The sequence below is a fragment of the Chinchilla lanigera genome, unplaced genomic scaffold (genome assembly GCF_000276665.1).
Source record: "Chinchilla lanigera isolate Chin_1 unplaced genomic scaffold, ChiLan1.0 scaffold00020, whole genome shotgun sequence".
Lineage (NCBI taxonomy): Eukaryota > Metazoa > Chordata > Mammalia > Rodentia > Chinchillidae > Chinchilla > Chinchilla lanigera.
Genome location: NW_004955421.1, coordinates 10,309,442 through 10,320,567, shown reverse-complemented (window position 1 = coordinate 10,320,567; position 11,126 = coordinate 10,309,442). Strand labels below are relative to the sequence as shown.

General features: G+C 39.1%; 1 protein-coding gene and 1 long non-coding RNA gene across 7 annotated transcripts in view; one reads left to right on the top strand and one right to left on the bottom strand.

The window, feature by feature from the left end:
* The window catches only part of Cntn4 (contactin 4), a 661,264-nt gene that overhangs the window by 608,167 nt on the left and 41,971 nt on the right, over positions 1-11,126 (top strand). The gene's annotated exons all lie outside the window — the stretch shown is intronic.
* On the bottom strand, positions 2,390-5,005 carry LOC102022300. The gene is made up of 3 exons (XR_260792.1): positions 4,925-5,005; positions 3,426-3,516; positions 2,390-2,425 (listed from the first exon to the last, which is right to left on the bottom strand). It is a non-coding gene; the product is annotated as an uncharacterized LOC102022300 (long non-coding RNA).

The following is an 11,126-nucleotide window of genomic DNA, read 5'->3' as shown; positions in this document are numbered from 1 at the left end:
TTTCGTCAGAGCACAGCATGAACATGTCATGAGGATATGTGATCAACTGCTCTCTTTCCCCTGGCTTTTGCTCAGTGTAAATTCCCTGCTTGACATGGCCCCCTTGACCTGCCTGCTTCTGGACTTGGACTTTGGAGGGACTCTGTTTTCTGTCTCTAAGAAGCTCTTGTTGGTCTACAATCTCATGTAGGCATCTATGGTGACTTTTTACACCTCTGAGGGCTCTCTGACTACTTTTAGCACTAGCCTTTCAATCCTACAGCCACTGGTAAGCCTTTCTTAGCTGTTATTTAACCTGTGTATTATCATGTGCCCTGTGATGTGTGTTATAGAAACTAGTAATTAAGACTGAAGTAAAAGAACCTGTAGCTGTGCAGCCCACTGGCTACTGAGGTAAATTTTGAGTACTTGGCCGGCCAGATAAGACTGACAAAACTGATGTATATCATGAGTCTGTTATTACTCAATAAATACTGACATTATGTAAAGACACAAGCACATTTGGTCTGTGTTACTGGCATAGCTCACTCCTGACACTATGTACAGGAACATTTAAAAGTAAAAGGTAGATCTTTTCCCCTTTAAGGCAACCTAGAAGTAACCAGCTTTATTGTCATAGTTAAGAGCATCTGCAAACCCAGGTTAAAATTTCTCCTCTGCTGCCTATTTAAAGTGTGAACTTTCTGAGTGTTCATTTGAGGACAAATAACAATGTAGTCCTGAGTGTTTCATTTTCTCTGCTTAAATTTCCCCCCAGAGTTATAGATAATAAATAAATAAATAACCAAAGGTTTCCAAAAGGGTTGGTATGAGGAAAAACTTCCCCGTTTCTCCCCCCTGGTCTATAATCTACCCCAGGGATGGCAAACCTTTTAGAGCTTTCAATGATACCAACAGCCTACTGCAGCACACATGTGTGCCGTAGGTTCGCCACCACTGATCTAGCCTAGTGGGAAGCACTTTCACCTGTTTGGAGTTTTCTTGTATAATTTGGTGTTGGCTTTCACCTTTAAATAACATTGTTATGTGGCAATCTCTTGAGACGTCAATTTCAATGTTTATCTTTCAACTTACTAGAAAATGGATTTTAGCTGTCTTTCACATATCTCCTGGTATCAATAAGTCATAATTCTGCTTAGACCATGAAGCCATGATAATCTAACTAACATTGTGCAATAGTATTCCAAAGGAAGCACTCAAACCAACTGTTATGCGTTAAATATGAAGTGGCTCCCAAAGACTCATATTTTGAGGGTTTGGTCCCCAGTGAGGCGGTGTTCAGCAGTGAGGTCGAGGGAGGTGTTTGGATCACAGATGCACTAACCTCACCAAGGGCTAACTCGGTGGGTGAGTTCACGGCTGAATAGCCCTTAGGAGGTAGGCTGAATTGCTGGTTGGAGGAAATAGGTCACTGGCGACAGAACCTGGAGGCATGTATATTTATCTCTGGCCCCCCTCTGTGGTTCTCTTTCCTTCTGTGTCTGCTTCCTGGCTGCTATCAGGTGAGCAGTTTCCCTCTACCACTCTCTTTCACCATGATGTTGTTGTGGCAGAGTCAGAAGCCTGAAACTTCCGAAGCTCTGAGCCAAAATATACCTTTTCTTACTTCAGTTGTATAGGTTAGGTCTTTTGTTCCAGCAACAGAAAGTTGACTGCTGTACAAACCATACTACATGTTCCTTGCTCCCTTTCTTCCTTCCTTCCTTCCTTCCTTCTTTCCTTTTCTTCCCCTCTTTTGCTTTTTCTAGTATCTGTTTCTTTCTTAGTTTTTTGTATCACTAAGTCAAGCCCCACACTTTGACCAACTTTATAAAACTTCTTAAAATATCATGACATACCTACTACAAAATACTCTTCCAGGATGCTCTGTCACCATCCTCCTGGGAATTTCCATATCTCTTTCCTGTATTACATACCTCATTTCCTGGAGCTTGTGTCTTCTTTCTTCTTTCTTTATTTTTTGAAAAATATCCTACAGTGGTTCCCTGAAAAACAATTTGTAGCTCTCCAACTCTCTTGCCTATAACCATTTCATTGGAGATCCCTCCCGCAAAAAACTTTTTAGGGTTTTCCTTCTAGGCTGATCAGTATCAGAGTATCCAGTATCCTTCTTGGAGGATGTAGTTGTCACTTCCTGGAAGCTATTCTGGGAAGGAAACTGGAAATCTCAGCCTTTACTGTATGAACATTGACTACACCCTGCTATTCTCAATTCAGCCTGGTATATTCTGTCCCAGAGGCCTTCCCTGTATTATCTGCTTAGAAAGTAAAATACAAGCATTCTTGTGTAGGGGAAGAGGGCCAGTCACCTGGCTGCATGGAAAGGAGAGCACATCTGCAAGACTGACTTATGCTAAACAGCATTCACCTGTCAGAGCTCCACTGCTCCACTTCCACGAGTGCATGATGCCATCAATTTCTTAACCTAGAAGGGATGATTTATAGAGATAGTCAGACTACTTTCCTGTCTTTTCTCTTCTGTAAGCTTAAGATTCAAGGTTTCTTGTCTGCTATTTAATTGCTTCCAAATATCCCCAGTTGTATTAGTAATGCCTCTCAACCATACTTTCTGACCTTCATAGGTTTATACCCTTAAAAAAGCACCTGTACTACTTTTTAAATAAAATTTAGAAGGCTCTCGGAATCCTAGTAGGATTATTATGAAGAGAAAATTAAGTAGCATAGAAAGAAACCAGCACAGGGCCTGCCACATAATCATTGTAATTGACTTTTAGCATCTATTAGTCTTTTACCCTTGTAAAATCATGTAAGTACCTAAATATTTGGTCAAGTGTACATAGTCAAATAGCATGAATAAGAGATGGCTCTGTGAGGTGAAGACCCAAGGAATTTACCTGGTTTATTTAGGTCTCACTGTTCTTAGGTTACTTATAAACCATGATTACTTGAAACAAGCACAGAGCATCAGCTCCACTCAGTCACTGGCATGATGAGGATTTTCAGCCTCTGTTTAGCATCACGAGAGTACATCTCTGTGTTAGAGTACAGACCTGATTGCTGGCTCCTATTAGAGAATGCATTGCCCATCTGAAGTTTGCTGCTGCTTCTCCCCAGGTGTACCCTTGAACAGAGCTGGGCAGCACACCGCAGGTGACCCTGTGAAGTGAGCAATCTTACAGTGCACCTGGGAATTTGTGCTGAGTTCCCAAAAGCAACTCTTTGTCCTTGTGCCATTTCTGGCCTCGGGAGAATTATAAAATAGAAGACAAGAGAGGAAAACAAAGGTTTAAAAAGATTCTCTGTATAAAAGCCAAAGATACCACTCAGTTCAGCTTTGCTCAGACCTTTCATGTCCCTCAACAAAGTCTTTTTTGGCTATGCCCCATAAACTACTCAAATAATCCATTAAGATAGCTGTAGAAATCAGCATAGCAAACTATCAGCGAGCAAGTTTAGTTATTCACCGGTTATTAATCTTCTCAGCTCAGGGTCATATTGTCCTGTCTTCAGCATTTTTCACAGTGCCTGATGATGTCCGGAGTGTTAATGCGGGTCCTGGAATGTGGATAAAACAAACATGATAATCCTTTGACTTGATGTCATTCTAGGGATCGTCTTCAAACTTGGTACGCTGCCCTGGCAAATGAGCATGAAAGCACCTGTGCCATTTATCTAGGTGTTTTTACACTGTTCTGGCAAGGAAATGTCCATGTACAATGATAATGTCCTTATACTTTCACTAGCGCAAATTGTTGTGAGCATCTGCTATCAATTTTAGTAGCAGTCAGCTCTGTTTTCTCTTTAGTTTCTCTGTAAAGTTGACGTAGATTATTTGTCTCAGGTTAGAGGCCCACAGTATTTCATAAGAGAATTATTTGGACATTTTTTTCTCTAATTAAATCTTATTCTCCCCTCCCCAGTCTCTGCATGTGTGGGAAAAATGTCTTTCTGTGAAAATGCCTGCACTTTAAACACATGGTCCCAGCCACAAATGGGCTCACCGAGGATGACAGTGATGATGAGGAGAGTGTCAAGGGTAATGATGATGATGATAGCTAATGTACATCGAGCACTTAAGATGCTCATCATATCCCATGCAGCCACAGGACTATTCCAATTACAAACCAAATTGACTTACAAGTCAAGTAACCTACTCATAATAAAAAAAAAAAAAAAAATGCACAAGTGTTAGAGCTAATATTGGCAGAACGATATTTCTTACTCCAGAGCTCAGTTTCTTAACCACTTGTACCCTGAACGAGCAGCCTTCTATCTGGAATCTGCACCCTTTTACTACGAGAGTGTAGACAGAAATCTTCAGTTTGGTTCTGCATGGTATTGGTGCCTACCTTTACACCCAAAGGAAGTGCTTTTTCTTGGGAATTCTATCTTCAACAAAATATCAGTTGGGGTCCTACGGGGTATTGTTGGACATCACAAGGATTTTTGATATTTGAGGTAAAAGTGGAGGCATATTTTTTCTTCTACAGTCTTAATTATCTTTATTTAAGTACTTATTCTGTCGCAAGATTTGCTCTTAAAATGTTGTGTTAATTCCCAAAGTATAAAGGATACATTATTATTACCATTAAGTCTGGAGAAACTGAGATACTGAGAAAATAAGTAACTTCCATAGGGTCAAGATAGTAAATGACAGGAAGGAAATTAAACTCAGTGATTCTGGATCCACTCTACAGCTTCCACATTTTTTTAATTCCTAAGCTAAATAACCTAGGGATCTGCTTTTCTAACATATGTATGTACGTGTGTGTGTGTATGTGTCCATGTTAACAAACTTTGAAATGAAATTTTTAAATAGGATTTTAAAAATTCACTTATTTTTGCCACCTCTGGAGGCTCCACAAATAACCAATTCGTACTAAGCTGAGGACGTTTGACAGTGAAGTCTAATGATGCCCTTCTGGATTGCCTAGAGCCACTTCTTGCCATTCTTCTCTCAGACCTTTTCTCCCCTCAGCATCCCGGGCCCAGTCAGAGTCCCATTTCCTCCTCTCTCTTCTTATATCTTGGCTCCTGGAAATACCTCTGGTTCCAACACATCATGTCACATTCTATCGAAATAAAAAGAGAATTAGGCAAAGCTCATTTGTATCTAAACGTTGGCAGCCACCCAAACGCCTCTTTCACAATAAATTAAAGTGAGCAGTGAGCTGCAGTCATATTGGAATGGAAATCAGTAACTTACAGGGCTTTGGAGTCATCCAGACCTGAGGTTGAATACCTGTTTTCTCCTTCTAATTAGGTGTGTGGCTTTGGGGAATATCTTGAGACTCTGACACATTGTCTTTCAGATGGTGATAATAATTATACCTCTACCATAAAGTTGTAAAGATCCATGGCTCGTGCTCATTTGGTAACTATGCTACGTATGAGTTATCTATGCTAAAGAAAAGAGACATTTTCTCTGACCTCACGGTGCTTATTTTTTATTGAGATTATAAATGCCTCTATGTGGTACAGAGCTGGCACATGGTAAATGCATAATGTATGTAAGCTTCAGTGATGTTAAGGATTATGACGTTTAATGGTGGTGATAGTGGCCCTCATGGTACTATCACCATTTGGCCAAATACACAAAATGATAATTCACCTGCAAGAACTAGGCATGAATAGAAAATACACTTGTCTTCTTTTTTTCCTCTTCATGTAAGTGATCTACCAGATAACCATAAAATAAAAGGGAAAATGAAAATGTTTAGTATAAGCTTTCCTTGAATACTTCAAATCTTAGTGAGGGTAAATAACATTTCCAGAAATCATAAATGAAGGTAATCTCTTCCAGCCCTTAGGTAAACAGTCTTCCTCATTACCAAACAGCAGGGTTATTGGTTTTTGTTTGTTTGTTTCTTAATCAATCGGCACTGTAGAGCTATAGTTTCCATATGTATGTTTTACCTCCTTTTCAAACCAGTGCTTTAGAGATTTCCACCTTTCTCTTAAATTTCACAGTTCTTTCTTTGGAGTAATTTTCCAGGGACGTCTCTTCGTTTTGGAATGTGCATTTATGCAGTCGTCTGACTTGAGATGCCAGAATACTGTTGGTGCATGAAGTGTCTGGATTTAACAGCTAGCTTGAAGCATCTGGCAATCAAACATAAACTCATGTACTTGAGCATTCATGCTTGAACCAGGAATTACTTTGTCATCTTCACTGGCTTTTATTAAGCAGCCAACAGCTGCCTTGGAACTATGACTTACTACAGTGAGCTCTTCCCCTTAGAATGTCACCCTCTTCTTACTCTCAAAATAGGTTTCTCCTTTACTTCTCTTTCTGAGAAAATTCTTGGCACCAGTGGTAAGAATAATAATAGTATCTCACACTATGTAGCACTTTATGGTTTATGAAGCATGTTAAAACCCATTAACCCGTTTTAAATTTCATAGTCATCCTGGAATGCCAAATACCATCACCTTCAAATTACAGATGAGAAAACTGCAGCGCAGAGATATCAAATGATTTCTTGATGGTTACTGATGCATCAGTATTATATGGCCAGAGCTGGAAACTAGGATTTTAGATACTAAATTCAGTGTTTCATAGATTTCTTCATGCTAAATTTTTTAGCAAACCTAGGTCAGCATCAAGGCACTGCTAACAGAAGGCTTTTACTCCTGGAGGAATACCTGCTAGCTACCATTTCTGAGGTTAAGTCTTGTCCTGGGTGTGTTTACAGTGAACGGTGTGTGCAGTTTATTTTTGGTGCTTCAGCATTGTTTGGGAGTTTGGGCCAGGGGAAAAGATGACAGGGCTTCACGGGTTGCCATGTTGCTCAGGTATACATCAGCCCCTGTGTGAATAGTGTCTTCTGGGATCCTGAAAAATGGGAAGTCCTGGTATGGTGGCAAAGTGCAAGATAATCTCTCCTGTGGGAAGCAAATGGATGATATATAGAAAGGGTTTAGTAAGTTATGGAATGATTGACAGACGCAAAGGTTCATATGCCTTGCACATGTTGCCTGTTTTAATAAATTAACCAATTTTTTTAACCTATCTTTCTGAGTATTGGTCTATTTGATGCTTCCGCAATTTGTAATGTTCCACTCACCCTTTCCATTAAAATCTGGAGAAACATCCTAGTGACTACAGTGTAACACATACAAATAAGGTGTACACATTTGCTGTAACCTAGGTTGGCATCTAATGTGACTATCTTACCTATTAATGATGAGCTGTTGGATACTAATGGATGGGGCTGGGGATTTAGCTCAGCAGCACTGCGCCTGCCTGGCAAGCGCAACGTCCTGAGTTCGATTCTCGGTACCAGAAAAAAACAAACAAACAACCAAAAAAAAAAAAAGATACTAATGGATAATCTAAAAAGTGAATCCACTTCCTGCTAAATTTAAAAAGATGGAGGAATACACATTTAAATGCACATATCCACTCATCCTCTGATAGGGGGCACTATTTGTCTTAGTTCAAGTAATTAATATGTTTCTGGAATGAAGTTGTTAGTTTTTTCAGTTAAACAAGAGCTAGGCAGTTGGCTGTTTCTCCCCTTTCCCTTAATAAATCTCTTTCTAAGGTATCATACTGATTTTTAATGCTATTACTCAGTATTTCCAGATGATACTACAGTACTGTTGTACTAGAATGCTTCACTTATCAGCATGGCAAGCTCAGCTGTCGCTGCAGAGGAGAGTAAATGCAGGTTTGGAAAATGTGAGACTTTGGATCAAATCAGAACACTTCTGAAGTTCCAGACAATCTTCTCCTGAAAGTAGCACATACAGTCTGTCTATAATGATTACATTTACAAAGATGCAGCTTGCCCAGAACAGGTTTTCTATTTTAATAATTTAAAAACCAAAGAAAAGGATGTTGTTCCACAAGCAGTTGCCTTTTTACTTATAAAAAGCAGACTCTAGAGGACCTGAAATATTACTCAGTGGTAGAGTGCTTGCCTTGCATGTATAGGGCCCTGAATTCAAGCCTTCAGACCACAAATATACATAAGTGAATAACAGCAAAATAAAATAAAATAAAATCAGCAAATGCAAACTATTAAATTATTTCAGGGCCCCATGCTGTCACCGTGGTGTGACTGTCCTTTATCTGAAATGTGCTGACCTTGGTGTTTGTGAAGTAGAGCACTCTGCTGCTTTCTGCCTTTTTGCTATTTTTCTGTATTTTCATCTCCTTTTCTCTGTCTTCTGGTTTTCCCATTCTCCTCTACTTCTCCTATCCTTTACACAGGTTAAGTTTTAAATTATTTGATGTGTCTTTAGATATTTTTTTTATCCCCTGTACCTAATTTTAAAAACATGAAAAGTTGTAAACATCTCTCTGAAAATGAACTGAATTAAGTTGCTTTTTACTTCTTTGACCCTCAATTGATTCTTTCTCTTTTTGGGTCAGCAATTCTCAATGAAAAAAATGTTTCCCTCTCTGGAGTGGAAGATTGGACTCAGTGTGTAGTGACCCTCAAACCCACTCCACAGGGCAATTTCTTTACAAGACTGTGTTTTCCAGCAATTTGCATCTTTCTCCTCAAAATGAAGAGCAGTAGCAAAATCTTAATTCAGGAGACTACTGACTTCCATTTTCATTCCTTTAAATTTCCTTAAAAGTGTATATGGCTTCCTCTCTGAAACAGGCAATACAACCAGAAGACTGTCTTTTAGTAAATATAACTCAAAGGGGGGCATTGCAGCAATTACTGGAGCCTTAGAAGATATTAATAGCCATTTCAAAAATAGGATGTCAGGAAAAAGTTCACTTAGAATTACAGGCAAACTCCCAAATACATTCATCACTACGGGATCAGACTGATGGTAGAGAGAAGGAGAGGTCTGATTTTATAATCAGTCCTACCCACATCAAATAAAGGAATGTTAGCTAACAGTCTTCACTAAGAAATTAATACCCTCCTTTGGAAGTGTCATGTTCTCCTGAGTGACCTCTCCTCAAATCTCCAAGCAAACAAGGAAGTACTGCTTTAGAATAGGAGGATGATTCCCTCTTTCCCAAAATGCAGTCTTTACACTCAGAAATCTGAAAACATGTAGGATGTTGCTGACAAACGCAGGTTAAACAGACAGGAAGGACTTCTCTTCTGCTGAGGTTTCAGCACCATCTACTGTCAGAATATTAATTCTTCCCTGCAACGCAGACTGCATGAATGGGCACTTGTTGGTACTTTGCGTGTAATGAGGATGGAAGGCATTGTCTTTGGAAGGTATTGTCCGTGCGTCAAGGTTTACACTTCATTTCTTTTGCAATTTAGGTAAATACTCACTTGCTTTGTATCACTAGATGCAGGAAAGGCCCCTCAGATGCACTAGTATGTTTCTTTAATCAGCAAAGACTTCATTGTGCCATTCATAGGAATGCATAGCATTATTGATGAGGGAATTCACTTTATTTCTGACATTAATGGGATACCTTAGGTCACTTCTTTGCCCTGTGGCCCATAAGGAGAGAGCTATTCCTGTCTTTCTGAAACAGTACCTGAAAGAAATAGCTCTATAATTCCTTTTTTCGAAGAGAAAGAATTGTAATTATTATTTGATAAAAATGTTTCTCCATGAGTAAAAGATATGTCATTGGTTCCCATCTATGGTTCTTTTTAAATCTTCTATCACATTCAAAAGAATGTCATACATTGACTTTAATTATACCTTGACTTGAAGATACAATTTGTTTGTCATTGAAATGGTCTTTTCCAATAGTCCTTTGAGACTGTCATTTTTATGCCATAAAACAAGCTTCAAAAAGAAAATGAGAGGATAAATTTAGCCTATCCTCCACCCCCACCACTTTGCTATTTACTTGCTGCTTTGCTTGAGGAATATTCTTTCATAATAGCAGCTTAGGCACCTGCACAAAATTCTTTGCAGTTAGAAAGACATCTCAGCTAAAAGATGGCACTAATCCCAAACCAGGTTTGCTTTCCCTGGTGGTAGGCAAAACATGGGAGCAAACAAACTGGTTGACCATGAATGATTTTCAGACACATTGTAAGTTGCTTATTAAAAACAAACAACTTCTTATTAATAGCTGAAACCAGTTAACAGATTTGGGAGGCAATCAAAAGCATGTAGCTGTCATTAGAACAACCTTCATAATTGCACGAGTGCTTTACTCTGTGCATTTTGACCAAGCAAATCTAACTTTGATAATCATTTGACTGCTTGCTTCCCAAATCCCCGTCCTTGGCTACCATCAATTGGCATGTGCATAGCAGTTTCCATCTGAGGCAGTCAAGCTTATTAAACTGTGCTGCTTTGTGTTTTTTCCCAGTCCTTGAGAGCTGATCGTTAAGCATTCTGCTCAGGGGCTATTTGTAAATTGCTTTACAGAGGCTCTAGTTCATGCTCAATCTGACTGGGGTCAGAATTTGCCTTGTGTTTTCTTCCTATGTCATTTGTCATGTTGCACAAGTTGTTCAAAGAGCCAGGTCACAGTACAACACGGCAGGAATCATTTAAACACCCCAATTCCTGAAAGGGCCCTGCACCATTGCTATGTTTCTCTATTTTTTGTCTTTTTTTGCTACCCTAAAGAGTAAAACAGATTTATCGTGTTCTGCTTCCTGTTCAGCAAAGTCACATTTTAACCATGTTAACAAAAAGAGGTTAAAAAAAGGATATGGTTGAGAAAAATACCCTGTGTAAAACTGCTCAACAGAAAACAAGTCTTAGTGAAAGTAAATGTTTAAAAGTAATCAAATATCTAATTTCCAAAAGACTAATAATAATAACCAAAATGGATATTTGGAAGCAAAGCAAACATAGCAGTATATCATCATTTAATGAAGAGAATTCATTCAGGCAGATGTGTTATTAGGCAGTTTCATTGTTTAGACATCACAGAATGTGTTCACACAAAGTAAGACAGCTATATCATCCCTGGAAGATGTAATCTTATGGAACCACTGTCAGGGGTGTAGTCCTTTGCTGACTGAAACATCCTTAGGTGCTTTATGACGAGTGTAGATACCTGGTATTACCAGTGGATAGCGATACACTGATTGTATTTTTTTCACCAGGACATTTTTGACAGCCGACACCTATACTTAAAGTCAGGACCTGCATCCAATCTCCTTGGCTGCGAACGGGGTGGGGGTGGGGGAGGAGGAAAAGAAAGAAAACCCTACCCAGATTTGAGACCTTTAGAGGGAATTTATCTTTGACTAAAGTAG